This window comes from Lucilia cuprina, chromosome 2 (genome assembly GCF_022045245.1).
Source record: "Lucilia cuprina isolate Lc7/37 chromosome 2, ASM2204524v1, whole genome shotgun sequence".
NCBI classification, from domain to species: domain Eukaryota; kingdom Metazoa; phylum Arthropoda; class Insecta; order Diptera; family Calliphoridae; genus Lucilia; species Lucilia cuprina.
In genome coordinates this window covers 66495864-66502895 of record NC_060950.1, presented here as the reverse complement: position 1 = coordinate 66502895, position 7032 = coordinate 66495864, and positions in this window count along the sequence as shown.

Here is a 7032-nt window from a genome sequence, read left to right as displayed (position 1 = left end):
TTGATCGCAAGATTTATAGAAAACTTGTAACGATAAATCACAGGATTTTCTAAAGAAAAGTTGTAACGATCGATTGATCTTAAGTTTTTCTATAGAAAACTTGTAACATTCTACTTGAATGATGACAGGATAGTCAAAAGAAATCTTTTAAGGATCGATCGCAAAATTTTCTATAGAAAACTTGTAACGATCGAACGTTTACAAGATTTTTTATAGAAAACTTGTAATGATCGATAGTTTGAAAGATTTTGTAAGCAAACACATAACGATTTTCTAAGGAAAACTTTAAACGATCGATCGCAAAATTTTCTATCCAAAATATGTGACGATAGATTGATCACAAGATTTTGTAATGAAAACTTCTAATGATCGATCGGTTGCAAGATTTCCTATAAAAAAATATGTGACGATTGATTGATCGCAATGGTTTTGTAAAGCAACTTGCAACGATCTATCGTCGTTAAGATTTTCTAGAAAAAAACTTGTAACGAACGATCGATCACAAAGCTTTTGTATAGAAGACTTATAACAATCTATAATTTTAAAGATTTTCTATAGAAAACTTGTAACGATTGATTGATCGCAAGATTTTCTTAAGAAAACTTTTAACGATCGATCGACATCAAGATTTTCCTAAGAAAAATTCTAACAATCGATCGATCGCAAGTCTTTCTATAGAAAACTTGAGTGATCACTTTTAAAAGATTACCAAAGATAAATTTTTTCTGGCAAAATGTGATCATGTAAATGTACAATTAATTTGCGAGATTTTTTTTAAGAAAATGATGTTTGACTGCTGTTCAAATGAAGAAAGAAATATCGATCTGTGATCACTAAAAAAGATCGTTGAATGTTAAGAATTCTTTTAATACTGTTCAGCTTTATATTTATCTAACTAAAGATCAGTGTATGAGAGTTATAACTTAAATTTTTAAGTGATCACTGTCATACAAAGATGTTCGACTGCTGTTCAATGTTTAAATGTAGAAAGAAGGAAAGATTGATCTGTAATCACTAAAGAAAATCGTTAAATGATGAGAAGAATTCGTTTAATCCTGTTCAACTTTATATTTATCTAACTAGAGATCAGTGTATGATTGTGATTACTAACATTTTAAACCAAATGGAAAGTTGCTTATTAGAGTGAAAAAACGCTGCCTTAAAACTCTCTTAAAATTTATCGATCTGAGAGAAAAATATGCTAAAGATCAATGGAAATTTTATAATAATCGATCTGTGATCACTAAAGAAGATCGTTAAATGTTGAGAGTTCTTTTAATCAAGTTCAACTTTATATTTATCTAACTAAAGATCAGTGTAAGAGAGTGATCATTTACATTTTAAACTAAAAGGAATGTTGTTTATTAGAGAAGAGAATCCCGGCCTGTAAACTTTCTTTAAACTTATCGATCTAAGAGAAAAATATGCTAACTATTATGAGCAATTTATCATGATCATGTATATGAAATGTATGATCATACATTTTATATCCATGATCACTTGTATCTCACTAAAGTTTAATTTTAATCTTAGAAAACTTACTAAAGTAAAAATTTTCACTTTATCGATCAGTGAATGTAGCAGCAAAAACTTTATAATTAAATTCATCTGATATCTTACGATCTTTGTCTGATCCATCCTTATCTACGATCAGTTCGATGTCAGAGCAAAACAAAAGTTCAATGATCTTCGATGGATCACAAACTTTGTAAAGTAAAAGTAAAAAAAGGAAAAAGATTATAAAGTTAATTTTATGTAAATATTTTTATTATCCCTTATACAAAATTCTTACGTCAGAGTTGTATTTGATCTAGAATAAATAAAAACCAGTTTTTCGTTTATCATATTTTTTTTTTCTCAATTATCATTTCTTTATATGCATAAATTTTTGTTTTTATCTTAAATTTATTCTTATCATTTCATTATTTTTTTTGGATTTCTTGTTTCGTTTTTTTTATTATTATTTATTATTAAATATTATTTTTTTGGATTTTTTTTTTGGTTTTTGTATTTTATAGAATAATGAATATTAATCATATACTCGTATTTCAATAAATTTGGTTGTTGATTTTTTTTTACACATGTTTTATTTTTTTTTAATGTTCAGTGATAAGAATTTGGGTTTTTTTTTGTAATATATATAATTTGTAGTTTTGAGTGTGTGTTTTTGTATGTTAAAAAAAAAACTCTTTTGACAATTAGATTAACTTTAATTTTTTTAGTTAATTTCTTTATTAAAAGAGTTTTTCATTTATATTTTCTTTTTTTTTTCATTAACTTTTTTTCTATATATTTAAATTGTTTTGTGTTTTAAAATGGAGTAGTTTTGTTTTTTTTTTTTATTATACAAATATTTTTTTTATGTAAACTTTTTTAATTACAATTTTGAAATCATAATTTAAAAATAGTAATTACTTAAGTTTTAAGCTCGAAAGTTTTATTTTGGTGAGAGACTTAGAATCAAAGTTATAAGAAAATTAAAAATAAAATCCAGCTAATTTGTCTAATTTTAGAGCAAAGTTAAACAAAAAGAGAGAGATAGAGCTAGAAAGAGTGATAAGCAAAGTGCTCTCAAATCAGTTATATTGCTCTCTTGGTTTAAAGATGTTTGAGTTTGATCATGCTCGATCTTTGATTTTTAACATATACTTTAGGGGGGGAAAGAAAGATCGATATTTTAGAGCTCTCAAATCAGTTATATTGCTCTCATGTTTTAAAGCTTGATCTTGCTTGATATTAGATTATTAAATAAAAAAGAGTATCTTTCTCTTACAACATTTAAAAACCCGTTTAGTGGAGAAAGAATTTTTTTGAGTTCTTTATCTAAGGAAAGTTCTTACAATAATGATCAATAATCGCCCATACTTCCGAACAAAAAAGGATTTCACTAGTCGTAGAAATTAAGATAGGCTTTTCATCGGTTTAAATACTAACTAAAGTTCTAAGAATGATGAGCTACAATCACTCAGACTTGAGAACTTTTACAGCTCTCAAATCAGTTATATTTCTCTCTTGATTTAAAGTTATTTGAGTTTGATCTTGCTTGATCTTTGATCATTAAAAAACAGTATTGTTTAAACGCTTATAACTTTTTAACAAATCGTTTAGAGTTCTTTATCTATTCCTACAATAATGATCAATGCTCGATCATACTTCCGAACAACAAAGGATCTCGTTAGTTGGGGAAATTAAGATCGGTTTTTTTTTATCGGTTTTTAAAACTAACTAAAGTTTATAGAATGATTAGCTACTATCACTCAGACTTAAGAAATGCTTGAAATGTCAATAATATGAAAATAAGGCTAAAAAATGGGAAACGATCTATTTGTGATCACTTTTTTTATTAGACTAAAGATTGTCTAAATTTGCAAATTGAGTGATCGATCTATGATTGCCAAGAATTCTTAAATTAAAAAAAAAAAAACGAATTAAAACAGTGTTTTATGGACAAGTAAGGATCAATCTGTTTTTTATAACTCATTAAAGATCGTTGTATGATGGCATAAAGTTCCTTCATAAAGCAGACTAATGTGTGAAGGATGATCGTTTTGTGATCTCTCTCTAATGTTCAAAAATTTAATTTACTTTGTGTTAACTCTTTGCCTTTAACAGTTTTAAAACGGACTTTTACATGAACACAGCTATAAAAAAATAACAAAACTAGTTAGAGAGTCAATTTGTTACTCTGTGCTTAACACTGGTTAAGCGAGTTTTGCTCTTCTTCATGAGGTGTCTGTTTTAAAAGCTCTCTTAATTTCCTGTTTTTTGTTTGTTTTGCAATTTAAAATGCAACTGAAAGGAATTAAAAGATTAACTCTCATTCTCTAGCTACCAGTTTTAATAAGAGTTTGTAAAAGGGACTTTTACATGAACACAACTAGTCAGAGAGCTAACTTGTTGCTCTTTGTCTATCACTGGTTTAGAATTTGAAGCACTAGATAATGTTATAAGACTTTGTAAAATAAACTTTTACATGAAGGCAAATAGTCAGAGAGTTAACATATTTCTCTTTGCCTATCACTGGTTTAGAATTAGAAGAAGCATTAGAGAGACTAGATAGTGTTATAAGAGTTAGTAAAAGGGACTTTTACATGAAGACAATTAGTCAGAGAGCTAACTTGTTGCTCTTTGTCTATCACTGGTTTAGAATTAGAAGAAGCATTAGAGAGTGTTATAGAGTTTGTAAAAAAGACTTATATCAACACAACTTGTCACAGAGCTAACTTGTTACTCTCTGGCTACCACTGTTTTAGAATTAGAAGCATTAGAGAGTGTTAAAAGTGTATTTATTCAATGTTGTTCTTCTGAGAGACAATGTTCATGTGTAATGTTGCAGAAAGAGATCTATGCCTAAGTTTGTTTAAAATCTGGTGTCGGCAAGGATCTCTTTTATAAGTTTTCTTAGTTTCTTACTTTGTTACTGTGTTGTTGTTACAGGTTTTGTAATTCAAATGTGAATGTATTGAGACAATTTAAACAAATTAAGTTTTCTTGTCGTTTGTAAGGTCCGACCTTTGATTATTGTTTGAGCCGGCCACTGCTCTAACACTAGACAAATTGATGGCTGGTTTAGAAACTTAAATTTTTCTATAGTTTTATTTAAAAAATAAACTTTAAATTTAACTTTTCATAGAATAAAATATAGAAAATATTTTCTTTTTTTGTTTTTATCATATTATATATCGATTAGTAATAATATATTTATAAATATATATAGTAATTATTAATATGTTTATACTTAAATTATTTAAAACTTAAAATTAAAAAAAAATTTATCATTTTTTTGGCTATAAAAATTAAAGAATTAATTTAGTTTATTTAAGTTTTTTTTCTTTAATATATTTTTGACATCTTTCTTTTAATTTTCAAGATGAATTTTTTTTAAGTTTTTGTTAAAAAGTTTGAACTATTTTTTGCATATCAATTCATGTGATTTATTTTTTTCTTTAATAATTTTTTAAAATTGTAATTTTCTTTATAAAAAAAAATTAAATAAAAATAATAATAAAAATTATTATTAAAAAATTTGTTTTAAAATAAATTCTTTTTAAAAATTGTTTTTTTTTCAAGCAAAATATTTTTCTATAAATTACCAACAAAATCAAAAATTCAGCTACTTTTTTAGTTTTCTGTTAAAAAAATAAGGAAATAATATATTTAAAACAAAAAAATATATTTTTTAAAAAATTTCTTTTTTTATAAAAAGAATTTATTTTGTTTTACAATAAATAACAGATTCAGTCTTTCAGTATTTTTTTTTATATTTCTTTAGGTTTTTCTTTTTTTCTTAAAGAAATTCTTAATAAATTAATTTAATTAATTTATTAAAAATTCTTTATTTTTTAACTAAAAAATATCATTTATAAATAAATTATTTTAATAAAATTAATAAAAAAAAGAAAAACAAAAATAAAAAGTTTATTTTTGGTTTGGTTTGGTGTTAAAGAAAAAATGGTTTTCTATACAAAATATATACTCAGCCATTTTGTCTTTTTTTGGGGGGTTTATTCATTATTGCACTGTAAAATTTTGAAAACTATTGCTGTTTATGGTATTTAGTTTTCTTTTCTTAATATTTTATAGCCAAAAAGTTTAGGTTTTTTTTTGTTTGTTTTTAGTCATAAATCTAATACTTATATGCCGAAATAATTTAAGCCAAAAAATTGTTGTTTATTAAATAAATTTTGAATTTAGAAAAATTTTGTATTTTTTTTTTTTTAATTTCCTTGCCAAAAATTAAGTTTTTGAGATATTTTTCAATTCTCGTTGTATGTTGTATGTATGTTGTATGCCGAAAAGTTTGCGTTGCCATACCAAAATATTCTTTTTTTCATATAATATTTGGTTATATTTATATATATTTATTAATTATACTTTAGTTATATATTAAGTTAATATAAAAACAAAGATTTAATATTATTGCTTAAAGCACTTAAAAAGAAAAATTAATTTTTATTAAAAAAATATTTTCTTTTTAAAATTATTTAGTTATAAACATACACCCTCCATTTATAAACTAACTTTATCAAAAGTGAAGTATAGTCTATAGTCTATATAGCCTTTAGTTTTGTCTATATTCTACTTCATATTGTAGTCCGCAGTCTAGTCTATAGAAAATTTAGAAAATATATTTTATCGTCTATTTTATAGTCTAGTCTAGACCATAGTCTAGGCTATATTCTAGCCTATACTTAATTCTTATGTTTACACTAAAGTTTACTCTAGTTCATAGTTTATTCTATATAGTTTATTCCAGTCTGTAGTCTTTTCTATAGTATTTATAGTCTATAATCTAGTCTATAGTCTCGCTTATATTCTAGTCTATAGTTTAGTCTATAATCTAGTCAATATTGTAGTTTTGTATATAGTCTAGTCTATTGTGTACTCTATAGTCTAATCTGTATTCTAGTCTATAGGCTAGTCTATAGTCTAGTTTAATAGTTTTGTCTACAGCCTAGTATATAGTCTAGTTTATTGTCTAGTCTATAGTCTAGTATATTGTGTAGTCTATAGTCTAATCTATATTCTATAGTCTAGTCCATAGTTTAGTACATAGTCTAGTGTATAGTCTAGTCTATAGTCTAGCCTATAGTCTAGTCTATAATCTAGTCTATAGTCTAGTCTATAATCTAGTCTATAGTCTAGTCTATAGTCTAGTCTATAGTCTAGTCTATAGCCTAGTCTATAGCCTAGTCTATAGTCCAATCTATAGCATAGTCTATAGCCTAGTCTACAGTCTAGTCAATAGTCTAGTCTAGTCTATAGTTTAGTCTATAGTTTATTCTATAGTTTAGTCTAAAGTCTGGTCTATAGTCTAGTTTATAGTCTAGTCTATAGTCTATCCTATAGTCAAGTCTATAGTCTATCCTATAGTCAAGTCTATAGTCTATCCTATAGTCAAGTCTATAGTCTATCCTATAGTCAAGTCTATAGTCTAGTCTGTAGTCTAGTCTACAGTCTAGTCTATAGTCTAGTCTATAGTCTAGTCTATAGTCTAGTCTATAGTCTAGTCTATAGTCTAGTCTATAGTCT